The following is a 26,747-nucleotide window of genomic DNA, read 5'->3' as shown; positions in this document are numbered from 1 at the left end:
CACCCCTACGCCAGCACCCACATCACAGTGTCAGCACCCCAGCTCACCACAGAGCACCCACAGTCCCCACAGCCAAGCCCTGCCAGGTCCTGCAATCCCATCTCGGCCGCCTGAAAAGCACCAGCTGTTTGTCTGTCCACTCACATCCATACAGCAGGACATGGCTGGGGATAAAGATGAGGGCAAAAGCAGGTTGGGGGTGAAAGGCCTTGGCAGGGTCAATCCACACCAGGGCTGCTGAAGGATGCCCCAAACCCCCAGGGGATGAAGCCAGAGTGCCTTATCCCTGCAACCCCCTCACCCAGACCTCCAGAGTACCCACAGCCCCATGCCTACAGCCCCTCCACCAAGCCCTGCAGCCAGTGCCAGCTGCCCCAGCTCAGAGGACAGTTGTTAATACCCCAGCAAATCGCCCTGGGAAGGGAGAGAGCCCAGGCAGGGAGGGGGCTGGGAGGAGGGGGGCAGCCGTTACCTGTGGTGAGCCTGGAGGGGTCTCCCCGGCACTGTCTGGCCATGGCTGAGGGGGGCACAGTGCCCCGTGGCCCTGCTGCAGCCCGGGCAGGAGACAGAGAGTTTTAATTGAATTTCTAGATTATCCTGGGGCAGAAATTGTAATCTCCTTAAATCCAGCCCTGGTTGAGTCCCGTAACCTACTGTCCTGCGCCGGGGAAGGGATTTAGTAAGGGGGAGGGGAGGTTTCCCAGCCTGCTGATGCCCTGGGCTCTGTATCCCGCAGGATTTGTCCCACAGGACGTCAGAGATCTGCTCCCAGCAGCCCTGTGGCGCTGGGATTTAAGGTTCTGTGGTGGTGATGTACAGTCCCCTCTCCCCATGTCCTGCCACAGTGACTGGGGATGTCCCAGGAGCTCCATGGAGCCTCTGGGGATGGAGCACTGGGGATGGAGAGGTCTGGTGCTGGGTGGCAGAAGGGAGCTGGGGTCGGTGAGGTGTTTAGAGGGTGAAGATGAGCCCACCTTGATGGGATTCAAGGCCAAGAGCTCTCTGAGACTTTGAAGTATCTCTTGGCTTGGCTGTGCCCAGGGTGACAGGGAGTTGTGCAAGTCCCCTTTCCTGCCTGGGCTCCAGTGGGTGTCTCCCACCCAAAAAGCTCCATTCCAGGACAGTATGGGCCAGAGGGTTTATTTGGGTGGGTGACCTTGGGCTGTCCCTGAGCCTGCCCCATGTGCTTTTCTCCCTCACATGGCCCTGGTCCTGCCTGCATGCTCCCAACTGTAGATATGTGCTGGGCTCCAGCCCCAGCCCCAGCCCCAAACCATCCCAGCAGTGGGGCAGCAGGCAGATGGTGGCAGAGCCAAACTCAGCCAGTCATGCTCCCCTTTTCCCTGTGCTCTGGTATCTTCAAGGATGCAGGTTCCTATTGGGAGCAGTGGATTCCCATCCAGCGTGGGCCAGGAGGCTCGGGAGGAAGGCAATAACCCTATCCCAGTCAAGGGAAGAAAGGGAAAGGCAGAACAGAAAGGGCAAATGTCCTCAACTGGATTTGTCACCATTCAGATGGAGATGAGCCCAGGGCTGCAAAGCTGAGGGGACCAGGGCAGTGGCAGGCAGCGCCCCTGGGGCATCACAGGCAGCAATTGTTTTAAGAGCCCTTTCATGGAGCGATTGCTGCCTACGCCTTAGGGTTAGAGGCAGAAAATGATGGCTCTGGACCTCGTTCAGCTCACGGCAGGACTAATCTTGCACTTCCTGCTTTCCCAGCGATGTCCCTTTCCCAAATCCCATCCATCCCAAGGCGGGCTTTCCGCTCTCAGCCAGCACCAACCCCTCCCGAGGAGTCCGTGTCTCCTGCTCGAGGGAAGCCTCCTGTGTGGGCAGAGCCTGCGCCCGGGGAAGTGTTTATCCTGAAGGCGAGGCGTGCGGCAGGTTGGGAGCCGGTGGAGCCGCAGGGAGCCGCAGGGAGAGGCTCACACGCTGGCGTTCCGGCTGGGAAACGGCACCCAGAGGAGCAGGAGACACAGCTTGGGATGCACAGGTCCCTTCCCGCAGGGAGGGATGGGCTGTAAGCAAGGCTGAGCCATCAACCAGCGTCAGCATCCTTTACTCTGTTTTGGGCTCTAAAGCCACTGCTCTGTCCAGATGCTCAATTCCTGATGATAAACACAACCTGTGTCCCACCAGCCCGGGCACTCTTCCTGCTTCCTTGGCCATGCCAGGGATAAACTTGCTGTTTCCACCCCAGAAGTGGCTGGGTTTCCAGCACCCTTCGGCATCGCTGTGGGTTAAGGTGCCTGCAGCGCCCTGAACTTGATTTGGAACCCCAGGAGGAAGGAAGTGGAGAGGAAGAACATGCCCTGCTAGGTCAGAGACACCCTCCTGGCCCTACTTACCCCACGGTCAGAGCAGAAGCCGCAGATGCTGAGCCCAGTGCCGGCAGCCGAGCGAGCGGGCGGGAGGGTGGCTGGGACTTGGTCAGGGCTAATTGCTCCCGAGCTCAGATTACAGCCTCTCTTCTTCCCTACATGTACAGGAGCTGGCACCTCGGCTGCAGCCCTGGGGAGCCACCAACCGTGAGGGGGAACATCCACCTTCAGCGGCATTTCTAAGGAGCAGGGAGCAAAACACACCTTAATGGTCTCAGGCCAGCTGGGAGAGAACCAGCTCAAAGAGGGGTTCAGAGATTTTGGGGATAAGAAGGACCAGCCAGAAGGGCTCAACAAATCTAAACCTGTAGGATCAGACTCTAGTCTGGGGCAAAGCAAGATCTTGGTTCTTCAGTCTTGCTACTTAATGGTGGCCACAACCCAAAATTCACCCTCGAGCCTTTCCCAGAGGAGGAAGAAAAATCCCCCTCCTTTTCTGTCAGGGGTGACAACCCCCCTGGTCAAGCACATGATGTTTGCCAGCATCTTCAAGATGAACTAGGCCTTTGCATTGCTTTGCTGCCACTAGTTTTGCTCCAACTCATGGCTCTGCCCACATCAGTTCAAGAGTTTTAAACCCTCCAAGGGTTCCCTTTAATGCTCTTGCTCCTCAAGCTAAGCCTGCTTGGAGATCTCCCTTCCCAAGAGTTTCTAGCCTCAGGTCTATGTCTTTTCCACTATGCCCCAGTATCAGCAGGGAGCTGGACACCCTCAGATAACAGACATGACCCCAAACCCAAGTAGCTGCAAGGGTGGCAAAGGCAGGGCAGGGTATTTTGGGGACCATCTTTATCTGCTCTGGTGAAGATTTAGCACAGGCATTGCATAACACCGGGGTGGGGCTTGCTGCTCCCTGGCCCCTCTTGCCATCACAGATCAGCAGCTCAATTAATCCTCCCTCATTCCCTGTCTGTGGGTACCAGCCCTGGCTGCCCTCTCCACCCAGCCCCAGCAGCAAGAAGTCAAATCTCTGCCCAAGATCAGCATCCGTCACAAGCCATGGGTGAGGTCTTGGGGTCCACCCCACTGCCACTGCCACTGCCACTGCCCAGGGCACCCACCTCGTTAGGGAAGCCCTGCCCAGATGGGGATGGCCACCAAGGCACCTGCTGGACAGGTGTTGAAGTCCTTTCTGTGCCTCAGCCTTGGGTGCTGTTGTGCCTCACCTCGTTAAGGGGCTCAGCATTTACAAGCCTGGTTTTAACCCGGTGAGGTTCAGCACATTCCCTTCTCTGCTCCTTTCTACCCAGGTCACTGATGGGTGCCACACACTGTGGGATCACAAAAGCCTCTTGGGGAGAATCCAGAAATCCCTGCTTTTCTTTTTCTTTTGGGGAGGACACAACCCTACATAAAGAAGGAGAATGCAAAGCCTGGCACTGGTGAGCCCAGGCTCTGCTGTGATCCAGAGGGGCTGACGAGGAGCAGGATGCCTTTTCTCCAGTAAGCAAAAGCAAGATGCTGTCATGGGAAGATTTCAGGCAGCAAAGACCCCTGGTGCTGCCAGCCACAACAGCCTGCTGAGCTCCCAAGGGTGCCACTCCTGCCCACCAGCATCTCTTGGAGGTGTAGAAGCAAACACCACACACAGCACCCTGGTGTAGTCAGGTGGTTGTGGTGGCAATGGAGCAAAGGTGCCCTGCAGCTGGGACCAGCAGCCAGGTCTGGTGGCACTGGGGAGAGTGGGACACAGAGACATGCCCCTGGTGAGGAGCCACATGGAGAGTTACACAACGGCGTCCCGGCCGCCCTTGGCTGTGTTTGCCGGGCACACTGCTATCGACACGGCCCCGGCTGCCCTCCAACACCCCCTCAGGGGCAGAACTCAGCAAGTGGCACAAATGCAAGCACATGTGAGGCAGGAGAAGGGAGTGGGGGGGCCCTATTCCAATCCCCCTCCCCGGCCCCAGGCCTCCTGCAGCAGTCACTGGTGGTGCTCAGGACGCAGCAAGTAGCCCCGTTGTCCCCCGGCCCAGCCATGCTGATGGGGAGGGTGTCTAGAAGGCTGTGAGGGTGCTGTGCAGAGGAGGCAGCAGGTGATGGTGCTGTGTGGAGTAGGGGGAACAGGGCAAACCCCCACCACCAGCACCCTGCAGAGTCATCACAGCACCTAAAGCACCCCATGGCTCCCACCTGGGGATTTTTAGGACGTGAAGGACCAGGCAGAAGGACGCAATAGATTCAAACCTGAGAGGTATGACACCAAATTCACACCAGGCAGTCAGTGGCCACAGCCAGGAGCTCAGTTCTTTGAACTTGCCATTTCAGGGTGGCCACGAGCCAAAAAAGCAACTTCAAGTCTTTCCCAAGGGAGGAGGAAAAACCTCCTTCCTTTTCTGTGGGTGGTGACAAGCGCTTGTGCTCACCTTGGCAGCAAGGAGCCCTCACCACGGCACAGCAAGGAAGGGTTTTGTCCATAGAGAGGGGGAAACCAAGGCAGGGTGGCTGGCTGGGTGGGTGGGAGCGTGGGGACAGGCTGCAGCCCATGTCACCACCTTCCCCCCAGCCTGGCTGGCCCCAGTTGGAGGTATTTATAAAGCCGATAAGGGAGCAGAAAGAATTTTCCAAACGCCGAAGTTACGTAACCTCGCCCCGGACACCAGCTGTAATTATAGGCTTGGGGGGGGGGGGGGAGGGGGGCAAGCTCTCCATGGCAGGGCTGGTGGGGGGCACTGCGGTTGGAGTCACCCCAAAGGACTTCACCCTCCTCTTCCTTACCACAGCAGGTCCCCAGAGCCAGGCACCAACCTGTGTCACCGTTGTGGCCCCATAGGACCCTACCCCTGAGGGACGCCGGAGGTGTTGTGGCCACTGCCCCAACCCTGTACGGGGGAGCCCAGGTATCTGGGAGGGCTCTGGGTGGCTGGTCCCCTCCTGGGGTGTGCACACACACCCAGCCCATCCCAGCACGTGCTGGATGTCAGAGCAGATGACAGCCCGAGCATGGATGACATTGCCATGGTGACTATTAGCTGCTGCTCGTGTGGAGATGCTGCACCAGCACCTGCCTCCACCAAGCTCTGAATGCCTCACAGCAACTGCAGGTACTCCCTGCCCTCCACCGGCCCCATTTCCACCACTTTTTGCCCCATTACACCCACAGGGAGCTTTCAAAACCTCCTTCAACACCTTGCAGCTGCCTCCAGCTCCACCTCAGTTTCCCCAGCCCTGCCTGTGCCACCCAGGGCGCGGGGGGGTGGGGGGGTGGTTGTAGTGTCCCCTCCCCAGGATATTTTTCTCTCTTGCCCAACTTCGGCCAAGGCAGCAGACTTGGAGGGATGCTGAGGGAAGGCTCCGTCGCTGTGGCAACCTGCCGAGGCCGTCTCCAGGCGACCGCCCAGGGATGCTGCAGAGCCGCTCTGGAGGCAGATCGAGAGGGACCAGGGTTGGAGGGGCTGGGGGGAGGGTATCCATAGGGATTTCACACCCCCCACACACTGCCCTATCAAAACCACTGCCTGGATCATTGTGACAGGGTGGAACCCCCCCCTGAAAACAGCCACCCATTTGACTCAGGCAGCTGGCTGAGCACTGACAACCTCATGGCACCCCAAGCTGGCTGGGGATGGCGCCAGCAGGATGCTCCCAGGTGGGCACTGTGCCCCTGCCCCTTTCAGGGACACCTGCAGGGCTCTGGAAACAATGGCTGGTAATAAGCCCATTAGCCTCTTAACCCTCATTAAGCAGCTTAGGGGAGACAGGCACCATTGTACGCAGACCCGGAGGTGAAGAAGGCTCTCGGCAGGGCAAAGCGGTGTTACTGCTGGCTGCTGCGGGGGGGTGGCAAGGGGGCACGGCTCCGTCCCTCCCCCCCTGCAAGCTCTCTTCCTGCCTCCCCAACCCCTGTCGTTGCTCTTTGCCAGCCAGGCCCACCGGCAGGTCCTGGCAGCGCTCAGCAAGGATGGTGCTGACAGGGCTGTCACACCCCTGTGACGAGTGGGGGAGGTCTCAGCCACAGTCACGCCGGCGGAGGGGGGAAAGGGGCTGCTGACAGCTGAGGGTGACAGCCCGACCAGCGCCCAGCACCGTGGCTGGGGAACGGAGTGGGACGTTCCTAATCACTCCATTTGGAAAAGGTCCCATTTTTACATTTGCTAAATTAAAGGATGTCAGTGCCTGGTGCCAAGCTCAGGCTCCCTTGGAAATTTAAACTAATGACGGCAAGGAAAAGGAGCTGAAAGCAGAGCACAAGTGGTTATCCAGCAGCACCAGCCCGGACCAGCCCTGACCACGGGAGGGTTTAGCTGGCAGCTTGCAAAGTACCAACCACACCCAAAAATCTCTTCCCCCCCCGCCCCGCAATATCAAATCTCCCCACTATGCTCAGTCTCAAAGTGCATTGCTGGCAGACTGGGCTGCTGTGGTGGGGTCCTTGGTGAGAACACCCCCCCCTCCAGCCTCCCGGCGGGCAGAGATCTCCCTCTTGGACGGATCCAGCTGCTCTAGGCACTGGGGTTTGATCAGCAGGAGGTGGAAGGAGGGAGAGCAGAGTGGTGAGCGTGATGTCCAGATTTCTCCATCTCTGGGGATTCCCGCAGCCAGCTCCATCCTACCAGCCCGACACAGGTGGGCAGCGGGATCCTGGCAGCGCACCAGGGTCACGGCCCCTTCACTGCCCCTCTACCCCAAGGAAATACCTGGGCTCAGGCGAGGGTTTCGGTCGCCGGCGCTCTCCGGGCTCCGTTTTTGTGCTGCAGCTGAGCAAACCACAGGCTGCTGCTTGGGCTTGCTTGGGGTTTTTTTTTTTTTTTCTTTTTATAATTTTCTCTGTGAGATAAAATTAAACAAACAAGCCCTGCTGGGAGCAGTGCGAGGAAGGGAGCCTGCTTGGCTACAGATGTGCATGTCCTCAGTGATTACAACCACCACAGTAAGCTTCCCCTGCGCCTGGGACATTTGCACGATCCCCCTCCTTCGCCTCCTACGGCTTCGCTGGCAGCAGACCGACTCGCTCGGCAGCCTCCCTCCCCATGAGGTCATTACCCAAACACCTATTTTTCACAAAAGCAGCTAGAAAAAGGGTTTGTTTTGGTTTGTTGTTTGGTTTTGTGGGTTTGTTTTGTTGTTTTTTTCTTCTTCCCTGACCTCACTACCTCTCCATCAAATTAGAGCTGTCACCAGAACGACGCTGGGAGCGCTCGGCAAGGCGGCACGCACCGGCGGAGGGGAGGAGAGGTTCGGAGAGGAGAGGGGAGAGCAGGATAGGATAGGATAGGATAGGATAGGATAGGATAGGATAGGATAGGATAGGATAGGATAGGATAGGATAGGATAGGATAGGATAGGGTCATAGAATAGAATAGAATAGAACGGAATGGAACGGAATAGAATAGAATAGAATAGAATAGAATAGAATAGAATAGAATAGAATAGAATAGAATAGAATAGAATAGAATAGAATAGAATAGAATAGAATAGAATAGAATAGAGGAAGTAATAGAATAAGGAAGAGAATAAAAGAGAAGGGAAGAGAGAGAAGGGAAGAGAAGAGAAGGGAAGAGAAGGGAAGAGAAGAGAAGGGAAGAGAAAAGAGAAGAGAAGGGAAGAGAAGGGAAGAGAAGAGAAAAGATAAGAGAAGGGAAGAGAAGAGAAAAGAGAAGAGAAGAGAAGGGAAGAGAAGGGAAGAGAAGAGAAGGGAAGAGAGAGAAGGGAAGAGAAGGGAAGAGAAAAGAGAAGAGAAGGGAAGAGAAGGGAAGAGAAGGGAAGAGAAGGGAAGAGAAGGGAAGAGAAGAGAAGGGAAGAGAAGGGAAGGGAAGGGAAGGGAAGAGAAGGGAAGAGAAGGGAAGAGAAGGGAAGAGAAGGGAAGAGAAGGGAAGAGAAGGGAAGAGAAGGGAAGAGAAGGGAAGAGAAGGGAAGAGAAGAGAAGAGAAGAGAAGAGAAGAGAAGAGAAGAGAAGAGAAGAGAAGAGAAGAGAAGAGAAGAGAAGAGAAGAGAAGAGAAGAGAAGAGAAGAGAAGAGAAGAGAAGAGAAGAGAAGAGAAGAGAAGAGAAGAGAAGATGCAACTGGACATCTCCCCCAGAGCACAAGGCTGCTGAAATGGGGAATGCCATGGATCAGGAGTGGAGAAGATCACAGTATCACAGTATCACTAAGGTTGGAAGAGACCTCAAAGATCATTGAGTCCAACCTGTCACCACAGACCTCATAACTAGACCACGGCACCAAGTGCCACGTCCAATCCCCTCTTGAACACCTATGGCTCCTGGCTGCCCTCCAAGCCCTGTCTGCAGCCCCCAAGCCAAAAAGGCAGGCCCGTGGCACTAAGCCTTGCAAACACTCCTAAACTTCCCGGCTTTGTGTGCTTCAGGAGCCGTTGCCATAGCTTTGCAGACCACCGGTGGGTTTGGTAGCACAATCTGGACCAGGGCTCTATGCAAATCCCCGAGGCAGAAGTCTTTCTGGAGGCATATGACAGCCGAAAAAGAATAGCGCTCAGTGCTCTACTCCCACACGCCACCCCCCAACTTCACCATCATTTAAATCAGTCTTAAGTTGGAAGAATTCAAATCAACACTGTCGTCACAGAGCCAAGCAGAGAGGTGACACAACTTGGTTGCTGCCAGGAAAATTGCCCCCCTGAGACTCCAAGCCCATCAGCCCATCACTTTTTCGAAGCCCCACGTCCAGGAATCATTTGTTTCCCTCACAACCCTCTGCCCCTGGCCCTTCACCTCCTCCGGCCAGGGCTGCCAGCGAGGTTTCCAACCAGCTTTCCCCCCCCCGGGATTAAAAGGAGGGAGGCCACTGGGAGGAAAAATATCCAAGACACGCTGCTGAGGCCAGAGCACCACAGTTGGAAAAGAAATCAAAGCTCCAAAAAGAGAGATGCCAAGGAGATACTGTGTTCCCGGGAGAAACAGGACATTCCGAGGGGGAGGAAGGGAGGAGGAAGGTTTGTACCACCTCTTTCAGCTGCTCATCATAGGTGCTCAAGGGGACCATGCACGGCAGCCGGCTTGGGTGGCTTGTCCCCGCTGTGCAACGCTGCAGGCACAGATGGCATCGCAGCTACTGACTTGTTTTGGTGTGGTGGATTTATTTATTTCATTTTTTACCCTAAAAAGCATGTTTTCAATCTGGGGGAAAGGTTGCTGGGTTCTTCCCAGCAGACAGGCAAACACAGAACTGCTCTTCGGGCTCCTGGAGACCCTTCTTGCCCTCCTGCGCCCCACAAGCAGACCCACCACGGTCTCAGGGAGTGTGGCTGGACATAGGAAAACTCCTCAGGGCTCTTACAGGAGTCACACAGGGAAGAGTTTGGGAGAAAGAAAACTAGACTTTGCTATCACCAGAAATGCCAAAGTCAGGTCCCAAGCCAGGCCAGCAATTAAGATTTTCTTGCAAAACATGTTTTGGGTTGCAGGATGGAGCTGGAAGCAAGTGGAGGAGATCACCTCAGTGCACTCTCTGTTGCTGCCCTGAAACCACCCAATTTGGCTAGTTCAGCATAATTTCTGCAGCAAATTGCTCATGTAGGAAGTTTTATACCTGTGCCCTTGGGCAAAGCCCTGACAGCATCCTTCGCTGGGAATAAGCTACCTGCCTCCTCAAGGCAGCACTGAGGAGGTAGGAGGGAGAAGGGGATGGGGAACAGAGTTGGCCCAGCTATAAATAACCCCATGGAAAAGGGAACAGGAGGAAAAGGAGCAAACAAAACCCAATAAATCCAGGGAGATGGCTTTGGCTACTGGCACTCGGTGCAAACAGCTCCTCATAGGAACTGCCCCCATAGGATCAGGTACAAGAGAGTACGGGCTCCATCACAGCTCAGCAGAGCAGCATCCATCACCTTTCTATGAGCAGCCCATAGAACCAACCCAGGCCCAGTGTGCAATGCCCATCACACAGACCGTGGCAAGACCTCAGCCGCTCTGCTTTGTCAAGAAAGATAAAGGTGAGAGAGGGGACAGTTAAATTAGGGGGAGCTGAATTAAAGAGACTTAGACTGGGGAGAGTTAACTTAAGGAGAGTTAACTTAAGCTGCCTGTTGGACCATACCAGCACAGCACTCGCCTGGCTCCTGGTGTCACCAGCACTGAGCTCCCAGCGAGCCCATCCCTGAGAGCAGCAGCGAGCTGTGGAGCAGCCTGGGTTTAAGGCAATCATTATCTGCAATCTGCCATCCCGGCGCGAAAGGCAGAAAAAGCAACTTCTCACTTTCACCAATAAAAGGGGAATTGCAGAGGCTCAGCAAGCAACAGCGGCCAGCAGGTCACAACCAGCAGCGCTGGAGTGATTCATCTTAAACAAGCTCCATTTAGTCAAACCAGCCTAGAAGGAGGCAGGGGAAATCTCCCCGAGTTTGCCCTGCTGATGCCTGCCAGGGATCAGCCCGTGGAAGCGATGGGGCCAGCGGAGAGAAGACAGCTCAGGATCATCCCCACTGTGGCTTTCCCCTCCGCCTCCAGAAAAATGAATGAAAAGCTCCAGCCCCAGCTCCCACATCTGAATCCTGCACCAAAAAGGCATTCAAGAGGATTTCTTTTCCCATCTCTTTTCCCAGCCCATCTTCCCGGAGCGATGTCCCTGTGCCCAAAAAGCTGCTGGAGGAGCCGGGGCTTGGAGACTGCTCCGCAGAAACTCACCCAAGCTGCTTCGCTTTTCCTTGGTGTGTGCAACTTATTATTAAAGCTAAGCAAATAATTCAGGGCAAAAGCTCCAGGAACAACATTTTGCCTTTCCATTCTCCGCTCCAGAGCTGTCTGTGATGTTCCCAGCGCTGGGGGATGATTTAGAGACCTGTCTCTGGCCAGGAGCGCCTTGCTGCGCCGGCGGCTGCCGGTGTTTGATGGCCTGTATTTCACGTGTGAGGGTGAGGACACATCAGACACATCAGGATGGATGAGTCCTGCCCCACACTCTAATTAGCTGAGCTGCATTCACAAGTGGGTTTTGGGGTGTTTTTTCTGTGTTTTGAGACCTGCAAATACTTGGTGCAGAGTTAGCCTCTCGGTTAGGCAAGGCTGAAAGGAGCACTTTGCTTTACGGCTCAGTGTGTTTCCAGCCAACAGACACAAGCTTTCCATGCAGCACCTCAGTCCCAGCCCCTCTTTGCACCCCATGGAGCTATAGAATCATTGACTCATTCTGGTTAGAAAAGACCCCTAAGATCATTGAGTCCTAACACCACCATGGCCATTAAACCACGTCCCAAAGTGCCATGTCTATGTGGTTTTAAAACATCTCCAGGGATGGTGACTCCACCACCCCCCTGGACAGCCTGTTCTGACTCCACCACCTCCCTGGACAGCCTGTTCCAATGCCTGACCACTCTTGCAGGAAAGAAATTGTTCCTAATACCCAACCTAAACCTCCCCTGGCACAATTTGAGGCCATTTCATCTTGTTCTACTAGAGGCTCAGGGAAGACATGAGTAGGACAGGACCATGGGGCCGGCAGGCTGCGATGGCTCTGACCTTCGAGCGCCGCAGCCATCCCAGGCATTTATTACCTCATTAGTGGAAAGGTTAGGGAGAGCAGCTCGGCTCTGTGCAAACTCCCCGTGGTGCTCTCGTGATACAGGCTGGCAGAGGCAGCTCAGCCCAGTGCTCAAGCAACCAGCAGCCAAAAAAACAACATCAAGAGAGGGGAGAGCTCGTGGTCTCCATTTGTGGGTGACCAAATCAGAAGGGCACACAGTTGCAGTAAAAGTCTGCCCTTGGAAAACCACCCTGGGGTAAAGCAAAGTCTGTCCTCAAGTCCACATAAACATCTCTGAGAGGTATCCTCGACCCTTTTCCTGGAGGGTGAGGGCTGGGGTCTCTCACTGTGGTGACCCTAGACACCCATCAGGGATGTTGAAGCATCTGAGATGGAGAGTCAGCAGGGAGAGCAACAATGTCCTGTTTGGGAACCGGCCCTGGAGAAAGGAAGAGCTTCCAGGTTTGGGCAGGGCAGCCACTGCCACTTGGTTTGTGCACATAAAGGACAGAACAAACTGATGACATTAACCTCCTGCTGCAAAGACTTCCTTGAGCAGCTCACATACAGGACAGAAGGAGCCATTTAATGTCCCCTGAGCATCCATAAAGGGGTCTGGGCTTCTCTCAGGGCCATCCCAGTTGACCAAGCCTGAGGATCCATTAGTCCCTGCTGGAAAGCCCTCTGCAGCCGAACCTCTTTCTCCTCCCATTGCATAATTGCACTTTGTTGAGCAAACACAGCCGCCAGCACTGCCTGTTCTCCAGCTCCACTGCTCTCCTGCAACGTTTTCCTTGCTCCTTTCTCTCACTCCGGACACACCAAAGAGGGAAAGAGAAACAAACACAACACTGGTCCCACCCATAAAGCAAAACCCAGGATGAATAAAAGGAGGGAAGAAAAGCAGAGAGTGGTGTCAGGTGCCTCTCCCCAATCCATCCCCTCCTGGTTTGCCTGTGGGGGTTTGACAAAAGTGCTTTTTGGCTGACAAAATGATTACAGGGTGCCGAGACAGTAAGTTGCACATGGATTTCTTCCTTGCATTTCAAGCAGGGTGAGGACATGGCTGCAAAAGCAGCTGCACTTCTGGAGGGGTCACAGTGATGAGGGAGAGGGGAGCTGGCAGGAGGGGGGGTTTGTGGAGAGGAGGAAGGAGGAATGTTCCTCCTTCAGGAAAAAGAAAAGCAAGGAGAGTAGGTGGGAGTGCACACAAGCATGTGAAGCCAAAGGTAGGAGATGCTGAAGGTCCATAATGGAGTGGGGATGGGCTTGGGAGGATGCTGGTGCCAGTATCTGGACCAGTCTGAAGTGGGAAGGGGAGAAGCTGGAGCCATTGCCCCCTGAGCAGGGCGAGATCCTGCGGTCTTGCTGAGAGGGGAGGGTTTGGGCAGCGGCAGCACTGGGAAAGTGTCTTCCCAGAGGGAACATAGGCTGCCGAGAGTAGAGCAAGGTGTCCTGGGCACACTTGGACTCCCCGTGCCTGCAGGCAGTGGGTGCTGGGCAGGGGGGAGGAGGAGAGGAGGATTTCAGCTCCAAACTCAATCTGTTGGAGAACTTGGCCTGCTCCCCGTCAAGCTGAAAATAGCACATATGTAAGGACGAGCAGGCAGTGCTGGCTGTGTCCTCACCGAGCGCTTCCTTCCTGCTGTGCTCCACGAAGCATCCCGGCCCTCTGCCTGCTGCCGCCGGACTCCACAGCCCCCCAGGGCGAGCGGCTCTCGGGCAAGGGGGTTTTGGGCTCCTTAGAGCTTCGTTATTTCAGCAGTGCTCAGATGCAAAGCTGGAGCTTGGTTCTTTCACCTTCAGCCGCTTCTCACATTTACCACGAGGTCTGTCCAGCAGCAGCAGCAGCCCTGCCGTTATCATCTGGAGCGGGCGAGGCTAAGCGCGGCTCACGGCGGGAGCTGAGCTTTATTAGAAGCAGGCATCTGGCTCCAGCCCCCCTCCCTTGCAGCCACCCGCCCAGGCTTGGGCTCAGGATGGGGCCACGAGCACGCACAAGTGCCCAGGCAGCTGCAGCGGCAGGTGGGGAACCTGCATGAGTCCCCAGATTTCATCTCCAAACTTATTATGGGCAGTGGGGAAATAAAGAGGATGACTCCTCCACGGAAGCATGTGCTGCCTAGCAAGGGTCGAGCCCCAGCTCTCGGGGGGTGTGGGGGGGTGAACTAGCAGAGCATGCAGCAAGCTGGAGGATGGAGATAACCCCGGCAGCAACTAGAGCTGATTCCTGCTGCGGGGAGGGAAGAAAAGAGGCTGAGATCCCCGTGGATGTCAGCAACGGGAATAAACGGGAGAGCTTGACTCTGAGCACAGCTTGAGCAAAGCCTTGCTGTTCTCTCAGCCATGCCTTGAATTCCCTCTAAAGAAATGTTCCCCTAAAGGGGACAGAGGAAATACAGGTTGGTCTGAAGAAGGCTTCCTGAGTGGTAGCTGGAGGGGGGGGGGGGGCTAGTAAGTGCAAAGGCAAATAAGACCGGTGGCTGGGAAGGGATGCACAGACAACCTGCATGGTTGTCCAGAGAGGTGATAGGTGTCCTATCCCTGGAAACATCCCAAGTCAGGATACCTGGGGTTCTGAGCAACCTGCTGTGCTGGAAGGTATCCCAGCTGACTGCAGGTGTTTGGACTAGATGACCATTAAAAGTCCCTCCCAACCCAAACTGTTGGATGATTTAATGATTCATTTATGACTCCGTGGTGCCTGGTGTGTGGCAGGAGAGGATGGTTTCAAGCATGCAGGTTGTCCCTGTGCCCACTGTATAGCTGCTACAGGATGATCTCCTAAGCAGAAGGAACAAGCAGCTGTCCCACCACCCAGTTCAGGCACTCAGAGCAGGGCCCTGCAGTAGCACCCAGCAGGAGAAGCATCACTTTGTGAAAACACATTTCTCACCCCGAATCTCCACCTCACCAGGTCACTGCTTTACACCCATGGCTGCAGAGCCCAGCTGGGGACAGCGACCAGGTGCCTGGGGACACCTCCAGCTGAGCAAGAACCAAACACATCTCTAACACGCTCACCAAAACCGTGCCTGAGCATCACCAAACCCCTGCTGCTTCCCAAGGCCTCTGAGGAACAGCATCAGCGCTCCTGAAACAAATCTGTTGTGGTTGAGGCAGCATCCTTAGTAATCCTTTCCTCTCCTCAGTTTCCACTTTTTCCTGGTTCCCTTTCCAGTGGCCCAGGTAGGGGTTGGGTCCCTGCAGCACAGTGCCACCGAGGTATGGCTCCACCACACAGGGGTGTCACGGGTGGCTGCATTTAGAGTCGCTGGCAAGCTCAGAGACATGAGGGGAAGAAAGCCCTAGATGGGGCATAGAGCTCTGGGAGGAGGGGGAAAGGAGAGTGGAGAGCACCAAAATAATGCCCTGGGGCCATGGGTGGCCAGGCAGCGGGACAGGGAGGGATGCACAGCTGGGACCTAGCCCTATCTGTATGGCATCATCTAGTGAAACATCCTGCTTTATCCACAGACACCATGTCTGGGGAGAGATTGCAGGGAGAGCAGTGGCACAGGACCCCCTCTGCCCCCACAAAACCCACCCCAGAGATCCACCACCAGCAGCACCCGGTGGAGCTCCCCTCTGTCCTCAGGTCTCCTCATCAGCTTCATCCTCCAGGCCCCTAAAACCACCTTTATCCCTGTTGCATCCCACACCCTTGCACCTCTGCAGGCCCCTCCAGCACCAGTTCTGCTGTGCCCATCACCACTGACATGTCCTCAGATGCCAGGGGACACCAGTGTGCCGTGGCCTCGGTGCAGAGGACAGCGTGTGGACGCACTGGGGCCACGGCAATGCCCACTCGCCCCCCCCTTACATAAGCTGCCTGGAGCTGGGACTGTTTGTGTTTGTGTTGCCTCCAGCTCTGTGCTCTCCAACAACTTTATTCACATAACAAATAATTAATAATAATTAATGACTGGGAGGCTGCCAGCGTTTGCTAATCAGCGCAGGAGCGAAAGCGAAGGCGGGCGTCACGCGGCCCTCCCCTCTCCCCAGCGAGGTCAGGCCCTGGCCAGGGACACGATGGGGAGGGGGACAGTGGTCCCGTGTGGGGAAGGAGAAGGAGGACGTGCTGTGGGTGGTGGTGAGACCAGGCAGTGGTGCTGGCAGGGTCTCAGCTGGTGCCCATTGTGCAGGTGCCTCGGCGCGGCCCCGCTCCGTGCCCGCACACGTGCCAGGGCACAGCATCCCGTGCCCCACTTTCCCCACACCCTTGTTAGAGCCTGGGACAACACTGATTCATTGTCTGCTGCTGGCAGCGCTCCCTCTAATTAATGGGGGGAACAGCTCCAGCTCGTTAGAGAAAAGCCTTTGCTCCAGCAGCCCCCAGCAGCCCCCAGCAGCCCCCAGCAGCCTAATTTTGCTGGGGATGTCTGTTCTGCCCCCAAGTCCTACTGGGGACAGCAGGGTGGGTTGAAGGCCTCAGGGACACCCCCACCCCACTGTGCCAGCCAGGCTGGGTGATGTGGAGGAGTCAGGATGTGAGTGGCTTGCACGCTTGTTCTGTGACACTGCACGGGCAGGGGGGCATGGCAGCCCCTGCCTGGGCATCACACACCTGCAGCTGCCTGGGAGCACTGACTCTGAGGAGAGGGGAAAGTGGGAAAAGGGAAAGGGAATGGGGAAGGGAAAAGGGAAAGGAAAAGGGAAAGGAAAAGGGAAAGGAAAAGGGGAAGGAAAAGGGGAAGGAAAAGGGGAAGGAAAAGGGGAAGGAAAAGGGGAAGGAAAAGGGGAAGGAAAAGGGGAAGGAAAAGGGGAAGGAAAAGGGGAAGGAAAAGGGGAAGGAAAAGGGGAAGGAAAAGGGGAAGGAAAAGGGGAAGGAAAAGGGGAAGGAAAAGGGGAAGGAAAAGGGGAAGGAAAAGGGGAAGGAAAAGGGGAAGGAAAAGGGGAAGGAAAAGGGGAAGGAAAAGGGGAAGGGAAGGGAAGGGAAGGGAAGGGAAGGGAAGGGAAGGGAAGGGAAGGGAAGGGAAGGGAAGGGAAGGGAAGGGAAGGGAAGGGAAGGGAAGGGAAGGGAAGGGAAGGGAAGGGAAGGGAAGGGAAGGGAAGGGAAGGGAAGGGAAGGGAAGGGAAGGGAAGGGAAGGGAAGGGAAGGGAAGGGAAGGGAAGGGAAGGGAAGGGAAGGGAAGGGAAGGGAAGCTCAGGCACTGACTGCTGTCTCACACCTGAGCATCTGTGTGTGCACAGGAGCAGTGCAGGGGCAAGAGATTGCCCAAGTCCCCAGAGCCACCAGCTGGAGCCAGCCCACAGGAGCAGGCTGCTTCCCTTTTCCGGAAGAGAAGCGATGAGGCAGAGCAAAACTCTCTCCCCCTGTCCCCACCACAAACCCCTTCAGGTCCTATTCACTCTCCTGAACCCTGTCAGCAGCTGGGCCAGGCCCTCGGTGTCAGCAGAGCCCCGGTGCTGCTCGGCATGGCTCCTGCTGCAGTTCCAATGCAAATGCTCACTTCACACCCCCAGCAGAGCCGAGCAGAGCCGAGCGGAGCAGAGCCGAGCCGAGCCGAGCCGAGCAGGCAGAGCAGAGCAGAGATTACGCTTCGCTGCCTCTCCTCTGCAACTGTAATTCCTTGGCTCCACTGACTCGCTTCCCCTTCAGCACCACACATAATCCATTGCACTGTAATTACACGGGAATTTTAATATCTGATGTATTTATAAGATGCACTTAATTCATCAGCCCCTCTGAGCACATTGTCATTACGGCTCTCAGCGCGGCAGGAAGGATGACTCGCTGTCAGATGGAGATTAGCTGGCCCCTCTCTGTAATGAGTTGGAGGGCGTCCTCAGCCCAGCTGAGGCTGCCAGATCTGGGCCTGGGGGATCCAAGGCTGGGGAGCAGGATCCCACAGTGCCAGGTGTCCTGGCCCTCTAGGAGAATTGGCAGTGCCAAAGGGCAGCAGGGTCCAGAGCTGCACCCAACCCCTCTTTCCCCGACCTCTGAATCGCCTGGCAGGGCTGGATCTGGCATTTCAGAAGGGAAGAGCCTGAGCCAGCACTGGCTAAACCTCCCTGTTTATCCCCGCAGCATGAGCACTAGGGAGTCCCCAAGGGGCTCCCCAAGGTGAGGGTTCCACATCTGGATCCCTCCAAACCCATGAAGAAAGTAGCCCCTACCAAAGGCTTCTTTTTCCTGGCATTCGTTTCAGTGGCTCCTTTCCAGCCCTGTCCTAAAGGGGAACCAAAGGCCTTTGAGCCTCTCTCAGAGAGCACAATGCAATTATTTTCCCAGCCCAGGCAGGAGGGATGAGCTCACTCTTGTCCTTGGTTCCCCCCAGCTTTGGGGTGCAGGCTCCCTGTGCCACGCACAGCGGGCGCCAGGGCTAGCTGGGGTGCCTGGGGAGGGCAGCAGCCTCAGCTGGGGTTCAGCTGGGGCCTGTCCCACTGAGAAGCACAAGATGAGCCTGGGAACAAGGGGTGAAAGACGAGAGAGAGGGTGAGGGTCTTGGGGACTCAGAGGCTGTGGGGATTTCTGGCACTCCCTGGTGGGGGACACCATAGTTTTCATGTTAGCTTTTCCTGCAGCACTGCACAGATGTCCACACTGCCCTGCCAGGAGCTCCCGAGGCTGTGCAGCACCCATTGGTGGTGGCATCTTCCCCCTCAGAGGCCGTGTCAGGGTGCCTCTGGCTTCACTGGGGCACCACAGAGGCACAACCCAGATGCTGGTGGCACTGAGTGACCCTGCACACTTGGGGTGGGACAGAGACCCCCTGGCTCCCTGCATCAGCACAGGGACAGGACCTTGCATGCCTCCTGCTGCTCCAGCAAGCTGTGCCGGAACTGAGGTGTGATGACATTTTGTCTGGATGGGGACCCTCTGCAGGTACCACCCTGAGCCCTGGGGCTGCTACCAGCACCCTGAGCCCTCTGGCTCCTGGTAGATGCTGACACCAAAACAGCTCCTGAGTGAGCCCTGGCATTCAGCAGTTATCAGGCACGGTGGCACTGCCCACCCCCCCACTCCAGACCACGGCATCAACACAACCTGGCACTTAGGTCTCTCCACCCAGTTCCCCCCTCCTGCACCTCCCTGGGGGCAGGAAGGGTGCTGTGGCCAGCCTGCTGTCCTCCACTGCCCCATGTCACCAGGTCATGGCACTTGCAGCAAGCTCTAGAGGTACATCTTGGTGTGAGGATGCTGCACCAAGTGCCAGCACACCCCCACCCCTGCATGCCAGCCCTGAGCCAGGGCATCAGCTCCGGGTACAGAGTCCAGGCTGGACCAGGGCATCTCCAGCCAGAGTATCTGAGAGGTTGGTATTGTCCTGTCTCCTTCTTTCTGTCCAGGGGGGCCCTAGTACCTGCTCCCATGGGAGGTCACAGCACCCTGCCTCAGTTTCCCCATCTGCACAAGGGGGCTATGCTCTCCAAGGAGGGTAGAGATGGCCACATGGATGGCAGAGGATGCCAGCAGGGTCTCTATCCTGACCCTCACTACGGACCAGGGCAGGGTTCTCTCTGCTCTCCCCAACCCCTCTGCCCACAGGGTGTTTCCACCCAGGGGGATTTCAACTCACAAGGTCACCAGGCACGCAGACAGGTGAGGCTGGGGGCAGACAGGTGAGGCTGGGGGCAAACAGCTCAGCCCTCATGCTCAGCCAGCCCTGCCAACCACCTTCCCCAGGTCCTGGCCGCCTCCTGAGTCTCGGCTGCCTCTCAGGTGTCCCCCTCCCTTCCTCCTCTTCCCCCAAAGCAAACACCCAGGGAGATGGGCTCCTCGCTGCAGCTCTGCCGGTGGCACCGGCGGCTCAGCAGAGCACACTGCAGCATGGCCGTTACGTAAGCCCGAGCTGGGCTCCAGGCATGTAGGACACCAGGGCTGTCCCCGAGCCCACCCGGGAGCCGTCACCCCCATCCCACCTCAGCCCCAGGACCCATGGAGTTTGGGGAGATCCCCCCCACGGGCTCAGCCCGCACTGCGAGGGTTGCAGGGGGGGTTCGGGGTGGGCTTGGAGGTTGCTGTGGCACTGCCATGGGGCACGTGGTGGTGGTAGGGGGAGAGCGCTGTGGGCACAGAGATGTGCAGCAGGGTTGTGTTGCTGTGGGGTGGGGAGTGGGGCAGGCAATGGAGTGGGACAGGGCTGGGAGGTGGTGGGTGCTGCACCCACATCCCACTGAGTCCTTCTTCAGCCTTCAATCACCCCTTCCCCAGGGCTCAGCACTGCAAGCCAGAGCTCAGGGATGGACCTGGGTGGCCAGGCTGTGACTCCTGAGTTGTGCCTCCCTCGGAGTGACTCACAGAGTAAGGATGAATGCATCCGGGGCAAAGCCTCCCGGCCTCCTTCCCAGCCTGCAGCCACCTACCGTGGCTGTGTTCCCACACCCACAGCTCTCCAGATCAGCGTCCATGGGACAGCATCCCTGGGGTCAGCCTCCTTGGGATCAGCACTCCTGGGAACAGCAGCCTTGGCATCAGCATCCCCAGGTCAGCATTCTTGAGGAGAGCATCCCTGGTGCCTCCAACGCAGGCTGGGGAGCCAAGACTGGGGCTTCCCAGAGCTAAAGGGGAGCTCCTGCCCCTGTGGGACAGCACTACAGCCCTGCAGGGAAGCAGAGGGGGGGGCTGGCAGAGCCAGCATCACCCTCCTGCCAAGCACCCGTGCCCTGTGCTGGTGGCACGGGCAGTGGGTGTGCAGCACTGGCAGCACCGGGGCCCCCCCAGGGCCAGCCCTAGGCTAACAGACTAGCAGGGGCCTGGCAGCATCCCCGAGCCCAGTGTGGGATGGGGACAGTGATGGGGAGACCATAGCCCCCCAAACTTGTGGCTTCTCTGTGGCTTTTTGCCAGGCACAATCTGGATCTGGCCGTTTCAGCTGGGGGGGTGGGGAGCAAGCCAAGGCTAACACTGCCGGCAAGAGGAGATAACAGAACAGGGAATTAATGTTAATTAATTCATAATGACGCTGAGATAGTGATACCAGATGCTTCAGAAGTCCAACAGGGGGAATCTGAAAGAGCTTAGCACAAAACCATCGCCCACCGGCAGTCCTGCAAGCCAGGAACCAGGAAGTGAGCTGGAAACCAGGGTCGAGCTGGGGACCAGCACTGAGCTGGGACTAAAGGATTGAGCTGGGACCAAAGGATGGAGCTGGGACTGGAGAACTGAGCTAGAAACACGGAGCAAGCTAGGGATGAGCCAGGAACAGAAAGAGGGGCATGTTTCAGCAAGGTGACAGGCCCACTGTCACCCAGAGCTGTGGGGAGCAGCACTGGGGTCCCCCCACTGCTACCCCACTCCCAGCTTTCTCCCTCCCACCTCAACCTAGAAACTGGAGTGGGGCCAGGCTGGTGAGGCACCCGCTGCACTCTGCTGCCTGGGGTGCAGGGGAGCTCAGCTTCTCTCTCCCTTCCCCCGTTTCAGATGTGCCAAGTGCCGAGCACTGGGGCACCCAGGGGCCCACAGGGATGAAGGCTTCTGATCTGGAACAGGGACACAGGTTCTGCACCAGCTGGAGCTCCTGTGCTCAAAGGCCAGTTCCCAGCTCCTGCAGCAAGTCGGCGGCAGGAGGAACGGGTGCAAGCTGGGCTGGTTTCTCCCTTCTCATCCCTGAGAATCAGCCCTCACCCTGCACTGTCAAACCTAAACCAGGCTGGACCTCAGGCAAGGGGCACAGAAGAGGCTAGAAAGGGGCTTGAGGCCAGGTGCCATCTCTCCAGGGCTGGGGATCCCAGAGCCAAGCCCAGGAAAGATGCAGCCATAAACTCTGGAGAAACTACGGACACACCTCTGGGCTTGGAGTCGCTTGCCACCCTGGTCACAGGGGAGGACCAAAGAGGACCCCCCCAGACAAGGGCTGAGGCAGGTGGCTGAGGCTGGGAAGGGCCTGGCAGTGGTGGAGCAGGATGGCAGGGCTGGGGCACGTCGCTGTCATCGCTGCTTACATAAGGTGCCCGCTTTGCGTGCCACGAGCCCGAGCGGCAATGGGAGCGGGGCACAGATCCATCCCTCCCTCAGAGTCCTGGTGCTCCTGCTCTCTCCAGAGCCAGCAGCCTCAAAACTGCCAACCCAACCCCTTTGCTCCCCACACAGAGGCTGGGGGAGGCTCCCGTCTCCCTCAGGCACGTTTACACCCTAAGACCTGACGCCAAGTAGGGAGAAGATGCTGGGGTTAAGCTCCTCATGCACTTCCAGCAGCTCCTCTGAAGTTTATCCACAGGGGGGAAACGATTCCCACCCTGTCACCAGCAAAGCTGCCCCTACAGCCTCTACAAGGAGAAAGGAGGAACCCACAGGGAGACATGGCCATGCCCAGAGCATCGCAGAGCACCATGGCACTGAGCTGTGCATCAAAAGGGAGCACCGGCAGCCCACCTGGGCTGGTCCTGGCGTGCTGGCTGAACCCCCTGGGGTCATTTCAGGGCTATGGGGAGGGGGTGGAAAAACCCCACCTGAAGTTCCCATGTAAAACAACACTTTGGGGTACAGAGCAGCAGAGGCAACACAGGATTTCAAAGTGTGTGGTAGATCAGGGACAAGAAATGAAGTGGCCTTCAAGGCTGGTGCTCTGTGAAGCCCATCCAGCATGGCTGGGAATGCTCACTCTTATTCCAGGCCCAAAAAGAGCAGCCAAGGATTTCTCTCCTTCCTTTTTTTTGCCCTCTCTTACTCTTGTTTTCATTCTTTTTCTGGTGGCTTCGTCGCCTTGTGCTCACACAAAGGGAATTTCACCTGCTGTTTGGAACAAAGGGCCCTGGAAAGTTTTGTGGAGAAGGGTTTTGAGGGGAAGGATCTTTACAGAAGCCAAAGGAGTTGTTGCAGGGCTTGGGTGGTGGTTTTATTCTGCTTTGCAGTCAGCTGTAAAGCATCATCAGCTCTTTGGTGTCTGCAGGAGACCCAGCACTGGCACACGAGTCCCCTGTCCCCACCAGGGTCACCAGCAGGCTGGGAGCAGGGAGAGCTCACAGCCTTTATGAGAGTGGAGTCAGTTTGGGGTGCAGAGGGGGGCAACGGGAAGGCCCAGGGATCATCTCCCATCTTTCCTTTGGACACAGGCAAAGTCCCCACCGTGCTTTCTAAGAACAGGAAGGAAAAAATTCCAGCCCTTGGTTGCTGACACCACTGCAAAACAGGTGGTTCAAAAATCACAAGTGCAGGGGAGAAGGTAGGGGGGAGGAGGAGGAGGGGGGGAGGGAGGGGTGAGGGGGGAGAAAAACCCTTATTTGGTGATTTTGGGCTCACATTCACTGCAAAACTACCCGGGAACGAGGGCTGCTAAATACACACCATTTCCCCCTCTAACTAACACTCTTTGCTCTATAATTAAGAGAGCCTTCTAAAAATACAGATAGCCTCAAGCACCCGGAGAAGGCGTGCAGGTGCTGCTCACTGGAGGCACTTGAGCACAGCTCATTTCTGGACAATTTTACTCGCCTGGCTCACGCTCAGCGCCGATACTATTACAGTGATGCAATTATGCTGCTGCTGTCGTTGTCGGCTCCCTTCGCTTTCCCCCCTGCGCTTTGCAGTTTGCCTTTGAAGCACACGCTCGTATCCCACCCCCCCCCCCCCCGCTCCATCCCAGCTCCTGGGCTCCCCCCAGGCGTGCCCCCCACGCAAGCAGGTAGCTGGGAACCGGAGGGTCAGGTGAGCGTGCACGGCACACACGTGTGCGCCCACATGTGTGCACATGCTCGGGGGCATAACCCCGCGTGGGCATCGCCAAAACCAGCCAGAGCGCAAAAGTTTCTGGCCAAGAAGGAGAGCCGGCCCCGGGGAAGCGAGCAGGAGCCCAGCGAGGCACCGATGCTCCCCGGGCAGCAGCGGCAAAACCCTGGCTCGCTGGGCACCGAGGGGCCCGCGGCGTTGGCACGGTGAGGGTGGTTAGCTTTGCAAAATCCATTCCCCTCACCACCCCCCCCTCCTCCCCAAAGCTGGCATTTCGGGCACGGGAGAACTTCATTGCTGCAAAACTTCCCCATCTTATTTCCCCATCAGGGCTGCACTGAGTGGAAGTGATCGACTCACTATGAGACTGCTGTTTTTGCCTCTGACTTGGGATTAAGACGGAGCTGGAGGAGCGGAGGAGCTGTCGCGGCGGCTCGCTGGCAGGCAGACGCCGGAGCTGTCACTTACCTCTCACTGCATCCAGCCCCCCCCCACCCCGGCTGTGGGGCTGCAGGTCCTGGAGAGTTAGCTGGCAGGGGAGCCCAGATCCATTCGGGTTTCTCCCAGGACCGACGTTCGGTTGCTTCTTCTTAGGCACAGACCCAACCCCTCCATTCCAACCACAGAGGAAAACAAAAATAAAAACGTAGCTTCTTCAAATGGAAAAAAAAAAAAAATCAAATCAAATAAAAAATTTAAAAAGAGGGAGACTAGGGGGAAAAAAAAAGGGGGGGGGAAATAAAGAAACAAAAAAAAGGAAGAAAGAAACCGAGGATTTTTTCTTGGTTTGGTTTCCCCCTGCCACCCCTTGGAGAAAAATTAATAATAATAATAAAAAAGGTAAATCCCAGCGACCAAAAGATCCAGACTCAGGTGAATTTAGCTTCAAACTCCCTCTGTGCTTTCAGAGCCTTCACCCTCAAATGGGCTCTGGAAGATGCTGGGGGACCCATCGTCGCCAAAGTGTCATCAAATATCCTTCGGGCTCAACTCCGCTCCTGCCCGGGGAGGGTGGACTTCTTCCCTGCTCGCTGCGTGCTGTGGAGTTGGCAGGGACCTGCCTGTTCCAGCCTCAGCGTGGAGAGGGTGGGTGGGTTGGTCGGCTGGTTGATGTGGGTTGGTTTTCTGTTTCTTCTGGGTTTTTTTTTCTCTCCTCCCTTTCTCGCTGCTATTGGTTTTCTCGCTATCTGATCCCGAGCGAGCGCTGCAGCTCGCCGCTTCCCTGCTTTTTTATTCCCCCCCCCCCCCCCCCCCTTCCCCGGCTCCCAGCCTTTTGACAGGGAATGAAACACAGACACCCAGTGAGACAGGCTCCGGCTTCTACAAAGCTCCACTCCCTCCTACCGCCTTTGTCCGTGAACAGCAACTACTCCAACTCTGCCCTTAGACACAAGTGAACCTCTGCATCAGCACTTTCCTAATGGCTGCTTCGCCCGAGTCCTCCGGCCCTTCTTCTTCTTCTTCTTCCTCGCTTCCTCTCCTCCACCTTGATGGCTTCCGCCTGCTTTTTCTAGCCCAGCCCTTGCTCCGACAGCCACAGCCACAAGGAAGCAACAACCCCTTGCTGATGGATTCATCTCAGCTCCCCTGCACCGGCTGCTGTGGCTGGGGGCTTGTGGCCCTGCAGTCCTTCACCCTCCTTCTCTGGGCGCCTTCCACGAAAACTCGATGGTGGGTACCGTGTCCCCCGAGGTTTCCCTCGGGTTTTGGATAGTTTAAGGGTCTGAGTGTGCAGAGAGGAGCTGGGGCCAGGCCAGAGCCACTTCTTTTCATTGCAGAAGAGGATTTTTTTTCCCCCTTTCTTTTCCTTTTTTTTCCCTCTTTAACATTGTTTGGAGCCCAAGTTTATGTGTTGGTGGTGAGCACTATTTTAAGCCCTTTGGGAGGCTTTGGGTATCTCCAGGACACTTTGTCCTTATAACAGAGAGGCCTTCTGGAGAGGTTCAAAGTGGAACCCGGCTCCCAAGCCTTTTCCCTGCCGTGGAGGGGAGTGGGTGGCTGAGGGATGCTGCAGTGGGCTCACAACCCTGGCTGGCTTCCAGCCAGAGGGAGATGCAAACCAGTCACCATCTGTAATTTTTTGCTAGACTTCCTCCACTCTCAGTTGCCTGCAAGATCCCAGGGCTGCTGCCTGCTCCTTTTTAGGAGATTGTTGGGCTTTGTTAAAGAAACAATCACAACCAGGAGGTCCCCAGACTCCACGCTGCAGCCAGCAGACCACGTAAAAAGCCCTCAGCACATGAAGAGGTTGCCTCCCCACCTGCTCTATCACCCCTTTGCATCACCTCCTACCCTTTTCCAGCCTTCTCTTGACTCTTCTCCATCTCTCACCACAGGTTTGGGACCAGCGATCCCTCTCTCTCCTCTTCCCTTTAGCAGCATCATAGAATCATTTTGGGTGGAAAAGACCTTTAAGATCATCAAGTTAGATCATTATCTAACCCCACCAAGTCTGTTGCTAAACCATGTCCCTCAGCACCCCAGAGTGACTCTCCTTGTCCCTGTCTTCCACCCCTCCCCAGCACAGTAATGGAGCATTGCTCTTCCCCTTGCCACTCCCAAACACCCCCAAGCTCCCAAGCACCTCAGGGTGATGCTTGCAGCACTGCCTCCTCTCCCCTCTCCACCCTGACCTGACCCATCTCACCAACCCCACAAACCAGTAATTTTACCCAACACTTTGAAGTCCCTGGGCCTTGTTCTGGCAGCAGCATCACCTAACCCTCCCCACCCACCCACCCCCCGTGCTCAGCTAACAGCAGCAGTTCAGGCTTTGCAGAGCAAAGGAGGCACCACCCTGCATGCCAGGCACGGTGGCCATTTGCACAGCCAGCCATGGGTCAACCAGCAGTGTCCTGACCCCAAAACACTGCTCCCCTCCGCTTGTTGAGCAGCCTGTCACACCCTGGCTTGCTCCTCTCCTGCCAGTCCACCATGCTCATCGCTTGTGGAAAGCTTTCCAAATGCCTCCATGCCTGGCAGCCAGCCCCATGCCAGCCCCAGGCACCCTGCACCCGGCATCCTCCAGCAATAAATGTAATTAAGGCACAGGGCAGCCTGGAAATTGGCTGCAGGGCTGGGGCTGGCTGTTGGCTCTGGGCCAGGGCTGGGCAGGGAGGAAACACCAGAGGTGAGGGGAGCAGTTGTGTGGTCCCCAGCGGGATCCCCAACCCTGGTCACCAACATGTCGCTCTGCCTGGGCTGCCAGAGACAGCAAGTGGGAGATGTTTGGGGCTCGGAATCAATGGGAGGTGTGGGCAGGGTCAGCTGGGAGGGCAGGAGGGAGCTGGGCAGAACTGGTGAGGCTGGGTTCCCATCACCCTGCCCTACCCCAT

General features: G+C 56.7%; 1 protein-coding gene across 1 annotated transcript in view; it reads right to left on the bottom strand.

Annotated features, from left to right (window-relative positions):
• The window catches only part of KCNJ12 (potassium inwardly rectifying channel subfamily J member 12), a 31,713-nt gene extending 7,651 nt beyond the window's left edge, over positions 1-24,062 (bottom strand). Inside the window, exon 1 of the mRNA XM_009896833.2 lies at positions 23,881-24,062. The gene's annotated coding sequence lies outside the window, so the exon portion shown is untranslated. The remainder of the gene's footprint in view (positions 1-23,880) is intronic.
• Positions 24,063-26,747: the final 2,685 nt, after the last annotated feature.

Source organism: Dryobates pubescens, chromosome 4 (genome assembly GCF_014839835.1).
Source record: "Dryobates pubescens isolate bDryPub1 chromosome 4, bDryPub1.pri, whole genome shotgun sequence".
In the NCBI taxonomy this organism is placed as follows: domain Eukaryota; kingdom Metazoa; phylum Chordata; class Aves; order Piciformes; family Picidae; genus Dryobates; species Dryobates pubescens.
Note: the sequence above shows the minus strand (reverse complement) of the source record. Positions and strands in the feature narration are given on the sequence as shown.